The sequence below is a fragment of the Chelonia mydas genome, chromosome 1, assembly GCF_015237465.2.
Source record: "Chelonia mydas isolate rCheMyd1 chromosome 1, rCheMyd1.pri.v2, whole genome shotgun sequence".
Classification (NCBI taxonomy): domain Eukaryota; kingdom Metazoa; phylum Chordata; order Testudines; family Cheloniidae; genus Chelonia; species Chelonia mydas.
In genome coordinates, this window is record NC_057849.1 from 169,978,030 (window position 1) to 169,991,709 (window position 13,680).

Below are 13,680 nucleotides of genomic sequence, written 5' to 3' on the forward strand. Positions count from 1 at the left end.
TCTGAATGAGTTTAGCGTTATCCTCACATGCACATGTAGTACTGCAATGCAATCTAAGTAACTTTGTACAAAATGAATATTACTTTTCCACGTAAGGCTCATAAATCACTGGGATGCTGTGGATAGCTCCGCCTACCGTACTAAATGTTTTGCAGTGAAAATTAATTAAAGCCATCTATTTTAAATGTTTAATTGTTTTGATACAAATTACAAGTTGTGTTTTCTGTCTGTTGTAAATCCTATACCCTTCTGTTCTTTCCTCTGTGGTATTTACATAATATTGGAAATATGTTTGAAACACAATTATTCAAATAAACATCTGTTTTACAGCACTAGAGACATATTCTTCAAATATTTTCCCAGTTCTCAATAATATGACATGTGGACTGGGATTGAAATAGTTAACTTTCATTTTGTTTACCATTTGGTGTTCACCATTTATCTAGGATGGGATTTCAGCACTTTTGAAAGCCCATACTTAATGTAAATATAACATTCTTAGGTTTGAAATTTCAGAGGAGCATTAGATATTTGGGCATTTAACTTCTTTACAGAGCTGGTCAAAAAAAAATCTGACTAAACTTTTTCATTTGAAAAATGTCATTTTGTTTAAACTAAAATGTTTCACAGACATGTATTGGTTTCAATAAATACTTCTTCAGAAAGGCCTCTCTCTCTCTCTCTCTCAATTTTTTTTTTGAAAGGTCTCAGGTTTCTTCCAATACAGAATGGAAATAAATGTCAAAACCTTATTTTTTTTCATGAAATCTAATTGTTGTTTTCCAGCCAGCCCTACTTCTTAAGGTTTCTTTGAAAATTCCATCTTTAATTTATTTTTAGTATATATATATGAACACTAATTTAGACTATTAATATCAGAAGGACTGGATAGTTCAGCTCACTAGTTCAGTTCTTTCCCAGGTCAGTAGTTAATAAAAATTATAATCTGAATGACAGTTGTTCAGAGTCCTATATAATATTAAAAGTTCTGTGGGGGGGTGAAGGGAAATAGGTGATTTTATAATTAAATAATAGATCATAATGCATACACACAAGGAGGCAGCATTAAGGTTACATGGGCAATCTAAATTCTAATGTTTCCTAACTTTCAAATGTTTGACTTTGCAACCTAAATAATGTTTGTTTAGTGTAGATCTTTAATGTAATTTCCTAGTGGTTTTTGTAAAGGAAAAAGATAAAAAAAAAAATATTCAACACAACTGAAACAATGCTACATCATGCATCCTCAGCAGGCTTTGAAACCTCAACGTTCAGTATTGTGGAACAGCTTGAACTCTGTATTAGCTAAGGCTGAAAGAAGATTAGCTAGGAGGCCACCCTGGAGCTGCAGATTTTGCGGCAGTCCACAAGGTGGGCTACCCAGAGGCTGGACACCCTTGAAGCCTTAGGTACCCAGGCTACCAAGGAACCACAATCCTAGAAACTGGGGCTCCCGGGCTCTTGGCTCCCCATCAGTCCACTAGTCTGCCAAGGAGCCAAAAGGCTTGGGTTCCCCAGCAGTGTGCCAGGCAGGCGGCTGAGGAGTCAAGCAGGGTTCTATTGGAGAAAATTTGTCAAAATAGAAGTGTGTCTATGAAGTGTTTCAATTTCCATGGACTGGCAAATTCCAAAGGTGGGGGGAAGTTTCATTTTTTTTTTTCCCAACCAGCTCTAATGCCCACTGGCATGCTCTATGCTTACTATTGAGGCTATTACAAAATAAGCAGTGGAGGGCAGAGGTTGGGGTGGGGCAGGTTTATCTTTTTATGCCAAACTGCTGTTGTTGTTGTGGGATATGTTAACTGATGAGTTTTGATGTAATGGTAGAAATAGGATGGAGAGTCTGGGGCTAGACCATTCCTGACTACAAGATGAGCCTTACCTGAGAGCAATCAGGTGACTCCAACATAAGAGGCAAGGGGGGTGGTTAAGGGGAGGGAGAGGGAAAGGGAAGAAGAAAAGAAAAGGGGAGGGGGGAAAAAAAGATGAGCAGCTGCAACTGCAGCTGAGAGATTGCTGGAGGAAGGAAACTTGGCAGTAAGCTGGGGGAAACTCAGAACATGTGTGAAAAGTTCCTACAGGGAAGACCTTGTGAAACAAGGGAGCTGTAATACAGGAGTCGTAGGGAACAGAAAGCTCCTGTTAGAGACCCTGACTGAGAGAAGGATCTGGTCCTGGAAGCCAGGGCCAGAGGGCTGAGGAAGGCTGAGCTTCAGGCAGGTAATGCCAAGGCGTATTGGTCCCAACTCCCACTAGAAACCCTGACTGAGAGAAGAGTTTGGGAGCCTGGAAGCCAGAGGGCTGAAGAAACCTGCGGTCCAGCCAGGCAAAGCCTTACAGATTTTACACTGGGACTTAGCTCTGGGAAGAAGGGCTGGGGACTCCCTCCCTTAAGGGAGAGAGTGACTGAAGTAGAGTTAGGACCTCGTGGGCCTGTATGTAAGGACTAAATACATGGGATCCCAAGAGGGGAGTGTTGTAACTACCTGTGGACTGTGAGTTATTAAGGGGCCCTGAAGAGGGGAGAAACTGGAAGCAGTGCATTGCAATGTGACCTCTGGCCATCAGGGGGTGTTGCGGAGGCAGTAAGAAGCCATAGAGCTACAGTGGGATTAGATTCAGTTGAGGACAGACGTTTTTCTTTTTTATTACCTGACACCACATCTGCTTCCTCACCTTCTCCCCTAACATGTGCTCCAAGATGAACTCAAGGGCGGGAGGAACACAGCAGGGGCATGGCATGGTATGGTGGGGTGGGGTGCAGTTGAGACCAAAACGAGGTGTGAGCACTCTGTGATCTATGATTGCTTCCTCCCAGGGCAGAGTGGTGGAGAGACATAAAATCCAGGAGGCTTTGGAAAAAGAAGGGCAGGTGATATTTCCAACATGGGCTCTCAGTTAAGCTTTGTTTTTTTTTTTTTTTCAGACTAATCTAAGGACCCTTAAATACTGTATTGCAGTTGACTAATAAATGATGGCTTGTCATGAAAAGGCTTTCCTGTGTCACTGGATTTTAGCAACAGCAGCTCCAGTCCATCTCAGCTAACTTCTCTTTTCCCCAAAAGGACGAATGAGTTATTAACATCTTTAATGCCAGCTAAAAGAGTCTCAGATGAGGGTTTCCTTGTAAAAACTCTCTACAGCTTAAAAGCAAGGGAAAATCAGATTTTGTTAAATTGAAAGCCTTAATTAATACTTTACATTTCAAATGCTGTAACTGTTGTCCTTTCTTGTATCTTTAAGACCACTCTCTGAACATCTTGAAAGAATTTGTGCTTCTGGATAGAGAAATATTTTCTTTCATAGAGACAATAATTTGTCTGTATTTCTGCTGTCTTTTAGGATAAAGTATTTGTCTTGTAAACATAGTATTTTACTTTTTATGGCTCAGGGACATCCAGATCATATTGTTTAGTGTATAGTATGTAATATATGCATCTTAATCAAAATTCTCTTAAATTCACTGTCTTTTTTGTTATCCTGATGTTGGAACTACTGCAATTTTCCATGTTTTTTGTCTTAGCTAATAGATAATCAGTGGCTTTCCTCCAATGCTGCATTTCCTTCCTTGTCTCATTTAAACTTTTATGAGCCTGATTCAACTCCCACTAAAGTTACTGGAAAGATTCTCATTGACTTCATAGAATTGGATCTGCCTTTATATCACTAATTTGATGTTCAGCTCTATTAATATTTTTCCCTTGTGGATCAGCATGGAAACCATTTAAGACACAAACACTTTAAAGTCCCCAATGTACCATAGAAGCACTCTTTGAATCTCCCTCAGGACTGAGGATAATGTTACATTGTCATTTTCTCCAGAAGCAGAAGACTCTTTGAATCTCCCTCAGGACTGAGGATAATGTTACATTGTCATTTTCTCCAGAAGCAGCTACTATGTTTTCCTCATTGTCTAGTGATTCCTGAGAGACCCATTAAAGTTCCTGTGAGACTTTTCTATGCAAAAAGGTGTTTAGCAGAACTTATTGGAGACAGCTGGACACGTCTTTATCATCTCCTGTCACTCAGAGTAGCTTGATTTAATGAGGCTTTAGCAGCTTGCTTTTGTAAATAAAGTTAGGCTTGAGATAAATTAGACGAAGTGTTGTTACACTTTCAACATAAGGTGAAATTCACCTTACCAGTACCAGGTCTTTGTATCACTTAAATGAGGTCTACACTGGCCCTCTGCCCTCCCCAGCTTGTTTTCACGCCCTCCATTTGATTCACCAGAAGAGATTGAAACTCGATAGCCTACCCTGTGCTATAGTTCATAGGAATTGAGTAGTATCCTTTTATCAGTTTGAGAGCCCTTTCATGTGCTTCCCCATCTTCTTTTGCAGAAGCCACCAGATCCTAACAGATGAGCAATGCATATATGCAGCTGGGTCTTATATGTTATGTTTGGTTAGTAAACCCAGTTATTTATAATCCAACTTTGGCCGTATGGTTTCCCCAGATTCTTAATGGTGTGTAGAGAGCAAAGATGCAACACTTACATTTTTAATTTTGTGCACAATCACTGCCACTTCTATTCTCTTTTGCTTCAATATTTTAAAGTCAAATTTTGTCCTAAGCACATGTTTCAAAACTCTCTCTAGTCTGGATGTGCCTGCAAAGCTGGGCACTTTTAAAAAAAATCACTTTTGTTCTCAAAACATGCCGTAGAGCAGGGGTTCCCAAACTTGGTTCACTGCTTGTTCAGGGTAAGCCCCTGGTGGGCCGTGAGACACTTTGTTTACCTGAGCATCCGCAGGTATAACCACTTACAGCTCCCAGTGGCCACGGTTCACCTTTCCCGGCCAATGGGAGCTGCAGGAAGTGGTGCGGTACCTGCGGACGCTCAGGTAAACAAAGTGTCTCGTGGCACTCCAGGGGCTTACCCTGAACAAGCCGCCAACCAAGTTTGGGAACCCCTGCTGTAGAGAAAGGAGGCATATATTGGGGTGGGGGGGAAGGAAAGTTTAAAGTGATGCCATCCCTTTGAAGGACGCATTGTCTGAACAATATTTTATCTGTTATGGTTACAAGTAACACATTTACTCTAATAACTGAAGTCTTCTTTCAGTTCAGCTATTTTGTTCATTTTGCATCTATATGACTAGCCAATTAGGCCCAAACGTGCTTCACCAATGGAGACTGTTGTGACCATACAGGGTTTAATTGACTTTACTAGGAGTCCATGTAGTTGAGCCTAGTGCTGGGGTGGGCTCTTATTTAGTTAGTGTGCCCTGTGGATGTCTTTCACAGATCTCCACGAGGGAGAGAAACATTTAGAAAAATAGAAAAACTAAATTGTGAAACCACAAGAATTGTCAAGGGGACTCAGAAGCAGGTGTAGAAATTGAAGCTGTTTAACTCATTTTTAAAAACTGACTTGATTTCAAATTGATGGTGTCCTTTTAAGAGTAAGAGAGCTCATACAACTTCTCCTCCCTGCTTTAATAATGACAGGTTTCAGAGTAACAGCCGTGTTAGTCTGTATTCGCAAAAAGAAAAGGAGTACTTGTGGCACCTTAGAGACTAACCAATTTATTTGAGCATGAGCTTTCGTGAGCTACTCCTTTTCTTTTTGCTTTAATAATGACTCTTTTAAAATATGTCCACATCTGAGATATTATACCACTTTTATCTAATCAAACCAGCTACAAACTCTATGCATCTTGAGTATTTAATAGCTACACATTGATTTTGAGTTGTTTCTACAGTGGGAATATATATATCTTTATTGTTTTTCTTGATGATAATGGCTATATGGTATCTTTTCTCTTTTAGAAAAGGTTTAGTTTTCACTAAGTGCAGAAAGTGTACATTTGTGTTATGCCCAACACATTCAAATTCCCTTAATCATTAAATACATTAACCTCAAATTATATTTTGCTTTTAAATTATGCAAAGGTGCTGAAAGACATAAATGCTTCCCCGCACACCCATGATATCAATTTTCATTATGCTTCAATGTGAAATGATCTTGACATTGGTCTTTCTAGTTCCCATTTTAATCTTGCACTCTCCAACACTGTGGGCTTGACACAAAGTCCACTGACATCAATAGGAGGGTCTTGGATCAGGCCCTATGTACTATGGTTATAGTTCATGCGACTTGCCAATAGTAGCTTTGGCCCTAATATGAGTGTGAGAAAAAAAAAATTGTAGAGGATAGCCTGGTTTGTTTAATATTTCTGGGTTAGAAGAGGGGAAGGGTATTATTCAACCACTGTTACCTTTCACATTTAAAAAGTATATGTGTTAAACAGAACAGGTCATAAATGTTTCCAACAGAAGGTTTTTCTGTCAAAAAATGCCAGTTCATCAAAATCAAAAAGTTCTCTGCCTGGTTTCCTGCCAGCTTTCCAATCTTGCAGTCTGCTGCAGAGGCAGGGCCCTAGAAGTGCTGGCTCCAGATGGGGCTTTCAGTCACCCTATTTTGTGGTAGAGAGCCTAGCAGCTCTGGCGGGAGACAGCTGTTAGGAGTTCCAGACCTCTGAATTATTGGTAGCCTTACAGGTGGACAGCTGGAGCGCTGTGCAGCTCTGAGATTTTCATCAATTTTGTTTAGAAAAAGATGAAACAGAATGTTGTTTCAATTTTGCAAAACAACAACAAAATCAGACTCTGCCTTTTCCGCAGGAAATTTCAAAAACACAAATTTTTGTTCCAGTACAAAACCATATTTTGTTAATTTTTGAAAATCCCTCAGAATAGGAATTCTGGGCTCTGATCAGCCCTATCTTTAAACAAATTATGCAAGATACGCATGTCTGTCCTGCAATGTACATGACAACACTATTTTCTTCTTTTAAAAAGTTGTTACTTTTGGAAAGCCAAAAAGATACAGGAGAATATATCTTCATTAAACACATAAGACTCAAACAAAAAGGCACTTGCTAGATCCCCATTAAGACTCATGGGCCAAATATTATTTAAATCAATGCTCTAACTGCATTTGTAGTGACTTCAGCAAGAACAAATGAAGTCATACATGACAATGCTCATGTTTTTATATAAACATGAAAAGAAAGTAAACACAAAGAACACAGAGCACATTTGTTCCTAATCATCCACACTTTTCTTTAAGTATATTATTGCCTTTTCTTTCCTTTTTAAAACATTAATTTTATTTGCTTTTTTATATTGCAATTTTGTGAAGCTTTATTATAAACATGTCTATTAGAGCTGAGAAGTCAGCAACTTGGATTATTTAATAATGTAAGCTAAAATCAGCTATAATGCATACTGTTAAAAACTTTGCACAGCTATTAAATATAAATCAGTGGTTACATTTTTCAGTAGCTCACAGCCCCAGTTATTTTTATGGATACTTCATCTTTTTGCACAGTAAAAATAATTACATTAAAGAAAAGTTAGCCAGCCACAGCTTGTTAAAGTGCTCTTTGGGGCATGTGGTGCTACAAATAAAGAATGAGAAGAAACAAGCCATGACTTTTTCAGTGTGTAGTAGTATTAATAGGAACTTAAACAACAGGGGTTCCATTATTTTCTTTTTAAGAGTAAGTCCAAAGTTTTGAATAAAGCTTAAAAGAAACAGTGATTGTACCTGTCTCTAAAGGAGGAAAATGAAGGCGAGACAACATTATGATCAACAAATGGCACACACAGTGATGCTATAAGGAGGGCTTTGGGATGTTTTATCACCAGGAGGCATTCATGGACCAAGAACTGTTCTCATGGGATGGACACCACGTTAGTAGGGAGGGAAATAGACTTCTGGGATGGAGGTTGGCACAACTGATTAAAAGAGCTTTAAACTAGGAACTTGGAGGACATAGTTGTGAAATGCTCATGTAATCTCCATGCCTGATTCTAATATGGACAGGGAGGAAAATCAAAAAAAGAGAGAGAGAATAATGGAGAAAGGAACAGCAATGGGTAGGAGAATGGACATTAAGAGGAAAGACAGTATCAATATCCATGAAGCTGACGGTCAGGTAGGATATACTGGAGGAACTAGAACTTCTGGTGCAACAAGTGAAACCAGATATTATAGGGATAACAGAAACATGGTGAAATGGTAGTCATGACTGGGGTACAGGTATTGAAGGGTATGTGCTGTTCAGGAAAGACAGAAATACAAGTAAAGGTGGTTGAGTAGCACTGTATATTAATGAGGTAGATTATAAAGAAATTAGAAGTGATGGAATGATAAGACAGAGTCTGTTCGGGTCAAAATCACTTTGGGGAAGAAAGCTACCAGAAGTTCACCTACAATAATCCTGGGCTATGCTACAGACCCCCACGATATGAGTTGAATATGGATAGAGACATTAATGTTTATAATGAAATAAACACTACTGGGAATTGTGTGATCATGGGAGATAAAGATTGGAGGAAAAGTGCTACTAATAATGGTAGGGGTCAGATTTTCCTGGATGTGATAGCTGACAGATTTCTTCACCAAATAGTCACTGAACCAACAAGAGGTGATGACATTTTAGATTTGGTATTGGTGAGTAGTGAGGACCTCATAGAAGAACTGGTTGTAGGGGACAACATTGGTTTGAGTGATCATGAGCTAATTCAGTTTAAACTAAATGGAAGGATAAACAAAAAATAGATCTGCAACTAGGGTCCTTCATTTCAAAAGGACAAACTTTAAAATATTAAGGAAATTGTTTAGGAAAGTGGACTGGATGGAAGAAGTCAAGGATCTGAATGTGGAGGAGGCGTGGAATTAATTTGTGCAACTTTGACTTAAAGTATCCGAAGCCTGCATCCCAAACAAGGGCGGGAAATGAAGGGAAGGGTTGTAGATGAAGCTGGATGAGCAAGCATCTCAAACAGGTGATTAAGAGAAAGAAGAAAGCTTATGAGGAATGGAAGATGGGATGGATCAGCAAGGAAAGCTACCTCTTGGAGGTCAGAAAGTGTAGAGATAAAGTGAGAACTGCCAAAAGTCAAGCAGAGTGGGACCTTGCAAAGGAAATTAAAACCAAGAGTAAAAGGTTCTAAGCATTGAGGATGCAGTGGAGAGTAAAGAGACTAGGCTTGGCCCAACATCTAAACAAATACTTTTCCTCAGCTTTTAATAAGGGTAATGAGGAGCTTAGGGGTAGAGGCAGGGTGACTAATGGAAATGAGGCTATGGAAGTAGAAATTACCACATCCGAGGTAGAAGTCAAACACAGACAAGTCATTTGGACTAAATTAGGTGACCAGGATCATCTTCACCCAAGAATGTTAGAGGAACTGGCACATGAAATTGCAAGCCCAATAGCAAGGATTTTTAATGAATCTATAAACTCGGGGGTCATACCCTATGACTGGAGAACTGCTAATATAGTTCCTATTTTTAAGAAAAGGGGAAAAAGTGATCCAGGAAACTACAGACCTGTTAGTTTGACCACAATTCTATGCAAAGTCTTGGAGAACAAATTTTGAAAGAGAAAGTACTTAAGGACAAAGATGTAAATGGTAATTGGGATAAAAACACACATTTTTACAAAATGTAGATCATGCCAGACCAATCTGATCTTCTTTGAGAAGATAACTAACTTTTTAGACAAAGGAAATGCAGTACATTTAATCTACCTGGATTTTAATAAGGCAACTGATTACAGTTCTGCAGGGGAAATTACTAGCTAAATTGGAGAAGATGGGGATTAATATGAGAACTGAAATGTGGATAAGGAGCTGGTTAAAGGGGAGACTACAATGGGTCACACTGAAAGATGAACTGTCGGACTGGAGGGACGTTACTAGTGGAGTTTCTCAGGGATCGGTCTTGAAACCAACCTTATTTAACATTTTTTAATGACTTTGGCATAAAAAGTGGGACTGTGCTAATAAAATTTGTGAATGACAGAAAGTTGGAAGGTATTGCCAATACAGAGGAGGACTGGAATATCATACAAGAAGATCTGGATTACCTTGAATACTGGAGTAATAGAAATTGGATGAAATTTAATAGTGCAAAGTGCAAGGTCTTGTATTTAGGGACTAACAACAAGATTTTTTGCTATAAACTGGGGAATTATCAGTTGGAAGCTACAGAGGAGGAGAAAAACCTGGGTGTATTGATGGATCACAGGATGACTATGAGCCACCAATGTGATGTGGCCAGGAAAAAAGATTAATGTAGTGCTAGGATGCATCAGGTGAGGTATTTCCAGTAGAGATATGTGCACACAGTGGCACCAGCAGCCATGCATACATTACACACAGTACATACCATTGGCAGCAGTAAGGAGGAACAGCATTGGCTGCCCCACTGCCCACTCGGGTTTGGCCGTGCTGGCCCTCTGTCATGACACAGGGCCAAAATTGATGAGTGCCATTGCAACCTGGGGCACGGGGAATACCACGCCACTCAGGGAGCGGCTGTGGGGCCAAACCTGAGTGGACAGTATGGAGGCCAGCACTGCTGCTCTTCACCACTGTTGTGGGGCCTGCTCCTGCACCAGGGCCCCCCTGCCGGGGGGTGCCTGACCTTGCGCCACTTTCAGCAGCCCATGTCCCCTCTCAGGGATGCAGAGTGACATTGTACCTGGGCATGTTGGGCTGGAAAGTGGGGGCTGAGCATGGCAAGAACTTGGTGGGCAAGGTGCTGGGGCCAGTGGCTGAAGGGGGAATGGATTCCTAGGGATTGATGATGCATAGCATGGAAAAAAATTCTGGGGGCATCTCTGCACACATGCACACCTGCTATAGGCTGTTGTCTCTCCCATGTTGGAAAGGTCCGTGAATCAGGAAATAATTATGGGAGGAAGTACAGAGGTGTACCTGCTTTTTGTGTGGGAGAAGCCATGTAACAGCAACACCATCAGCAGAACGAGAACTACTTCTGTGTCTTCTTCCAGCAATAAATAGACAAGTTAATTCAAAGAATCATGTCTGTTGTCCTTATTCCAGGGATTGTGCCTGTTTGTACTAAAATAAATAAACCATGTGGTGATGCTGCAGTAGTATAAAGGTATCTGGTTTCTTTATTGAGTCTCAAGCACACACACACACATATACAATAGCAATAGTTTTAGAGCACCCGACATAATTACCCAAAGTCTGAGATGGTTTTGAGTGATCAACAGCCAGGCTTCCAGGGGCCCTCCTTCTGTCCAGTTGTTGGGGAGATGTTAGACTCTCCTGGAAGAAAAGCTGCCCTGAACTGCTCCAAGGTGTATTCTTTTACTTAACCTTTTATAGCTAACTTAAAGCACATAACTCATAGTGACTCCTAATGGATCACCAATTTATCTAGCTTCAGAAAATTGCTCATTATCCCTTATCAAGAAAGCATTTCTAGTATTTCTAGTCATAACAACAATAAAACGTATAAGTCGGGCACTCAGAACCAAGGCCGGCTATTCACACACCCCTTCCCTTCTCCTGGTCCATTAACTCTCTGTCCATCCTCCCATTCTAATTAGCAAAACTGCAGTCATGCAGCTGTTTGGTCTTGCCTATGAGAGTCCTAACAATTATTCTTAACTATGTGGTATTTGGTTTTCAGCTAATGGTAGCTGGACACACAAAATGGCTGCAGTTATGCCAAGTTGTATTCTCTCATTACACAGGTATATATTATTTAATATTACAAGGATTCTGCCATGAAAATATGATTCTTTGGAAGCCATTAAGAAAGTCTGAAAAAGTGCAGCCTTTTTAAGTGTTGGAACTACCACTCAAGTGTGAATAACTGGTTTGTGATGAGGATACAGGAAATAAGCCAAAAGATGACAGGAGAGCAGACCAGCAAAAAAAAAAAAGAGAAAGTGTTGGTTTGGAACTTGATTAATAGGATCCTTCCTAGTTTCTCTCTGTCCAATTCAGAGGGTACTATAGCATTACACCCTGAATACCCCGTCTGGCTGCTCAGCATGAGATTCTATAATAGCAGGACATGAGTCACTTCACAAGGGAGAAGTTAGAAGGCCAGCCATGTCTGGCAGACTTCCCCCTGTACTTATCACCTAAAACATGCAAGAGAGTCACTATGTATAGTCTACACAGCAATACTCTAAGAGTTAAGTGTATCAGTCTTCTTGTGGTGAGCTCAGTTTTAGGTTTTGAATGTCTCAGCCACTATAATAACTGTAGGGAGTTAAGTTGTAATACATGTTTTCAGTCCAGCTGCTACTTTACTTCTTTAAAGCATACACAAAAAATCAACCAAAAGATAATTATGCATCAGCAACATTAGCAATGTCAGAAGCTTACTTGGTTAAATTAAGTACATGAATCACTTGGGATACTCAGCAGATGCTGCAAAGAGATTCTGAATGGGGGTAACGTGGGCTAAACATTTTATATATATAATGTTTTCAAAAATCAAGGATGAATCAACAACACTCTCAAAGAAATACTGGAGTCAAAGTGAATTAATGTATTTGAGGCCAGAATTGCAATCCTTGATTCTTGCACCTTGAATTTGAGGGTGGCTGTCAATTGATATTTTTGCAAAAAATTGCCATAGATTCTGACATTTTCAAAGTTATTTAGAAACAGGTGCAAGAGACATTCTTTTAAGAAGCTCATTTTTGCACCACAAACCTACGTGCTCTTAAGGAGAAATGTAATACACTGCATCTGAAGAACATGGCCTCAAGTGTCTCCTATTCACTCCATTAACCATAAGGGGTAGAGGGGAGAATCATAACAAATGTACATTTCAGAGTTTAAAAGTGAGAGTCCCATCTATTTTTATGTCATTCTTTCAGTTGAGGTACCAAGTATTCCCTCTTCTTCAGCTTGCTTCTTTCTTCCTTTATCCCCTATCTTACCCATCTAATTGTATAAAGTTGGAGTACAAGCTCCGCAGTGACAATTTGTGGATTTGAAATTATACTTAGTACATCTGAATTTACCCCCGGCTCCTTGAACCCTTTTAGTTTGAATTTGCAACTCCATTTTATTTGTAAAGGATTTTTAAGAGCATTCATGTTACTCACATATGGAAGAATGAAATGATTAGTTTAGGATCTCACTCTTCAGTCCTTACACAGGCAAGACTTACCAAGAGTTCCATGGAAGTTTACACTGCATACAAGCTCTGATCCACAAAGACTTAGCTATGTGCATAACTTTAAACAAGTGTCAAGCTGCCTGCAGTGATTCAAGAGCTTGAGTATTAACCTGAGGGCAGAGTGTTTAGAACCAGGACACAAACCCCAAATTGGTTGTGAATTCTATACTTAGATTTCCCCAACCAATCAATTGTAAACTCCTCAGGCATTGTAACAGCCTAAACATGTAGTCAAAGATGGTTCCTTTGGGTAATGCAATCGATCTCGCCATCCCGGCGAGTATACTTTTGTGATAGATAGATGATCCCCTACACCAAAGATCACAGGAACTTTCATTCCCAAAAGGCCAGTCACTTACTCTAAGTCAATTGCATGTTAGCTCTCACACCAAAGCCAAAGCTTGTAGCCAATCCTATAATAAATTATATACATATTTATTAAATAGGAAAAGGAAATGAGTTATTTATTTACAAGATTAAAGTACATAGATATGGATACAGAAATTAATTAAAATCTTAAAGTTCAAAAGATGATAGAAGCTTCTTTAATAATCAAAGCTTTGTGTGTCCTTTACAGCTAACCCAGGCTATGTACTGAGGATCTCTTGGGTATGCCTAGTGAACCTTGCTCCCAGAGTCCAAAGAGTACAGAGACAATCAGTTCCTTTAGCCTGTTTTTATAATCACTCTCCTGCCATGTG

The 13,680-nt window shown here is 39.7% G+C and overlaps 1 long non-coding RNA gene across 1 annotated transcript; it reads right to left on the minus strand.

Annotated features, from left to right (window-relative positions):
• Positions 1-1,446: 1,446 nt before the first annotated feature.
• Positions 1,447-8,092, minus strand: LOC122462166. The gene is made up of 4 exons (XR_006284559.1): positions 7,961-8,092; positions 5,650-5,652; positions 3,734-3,738; positions 1,447-1,458 (listed from the first exon to the last, which is right to left on the minus strand). It is a non-coding gene; the product is annotated as an uncharacterized LOC122462166 (long non-coding RNA).
• Between the last annotated feature and the right edge of the window lie 5,588 nt (positions 8,093-13,680).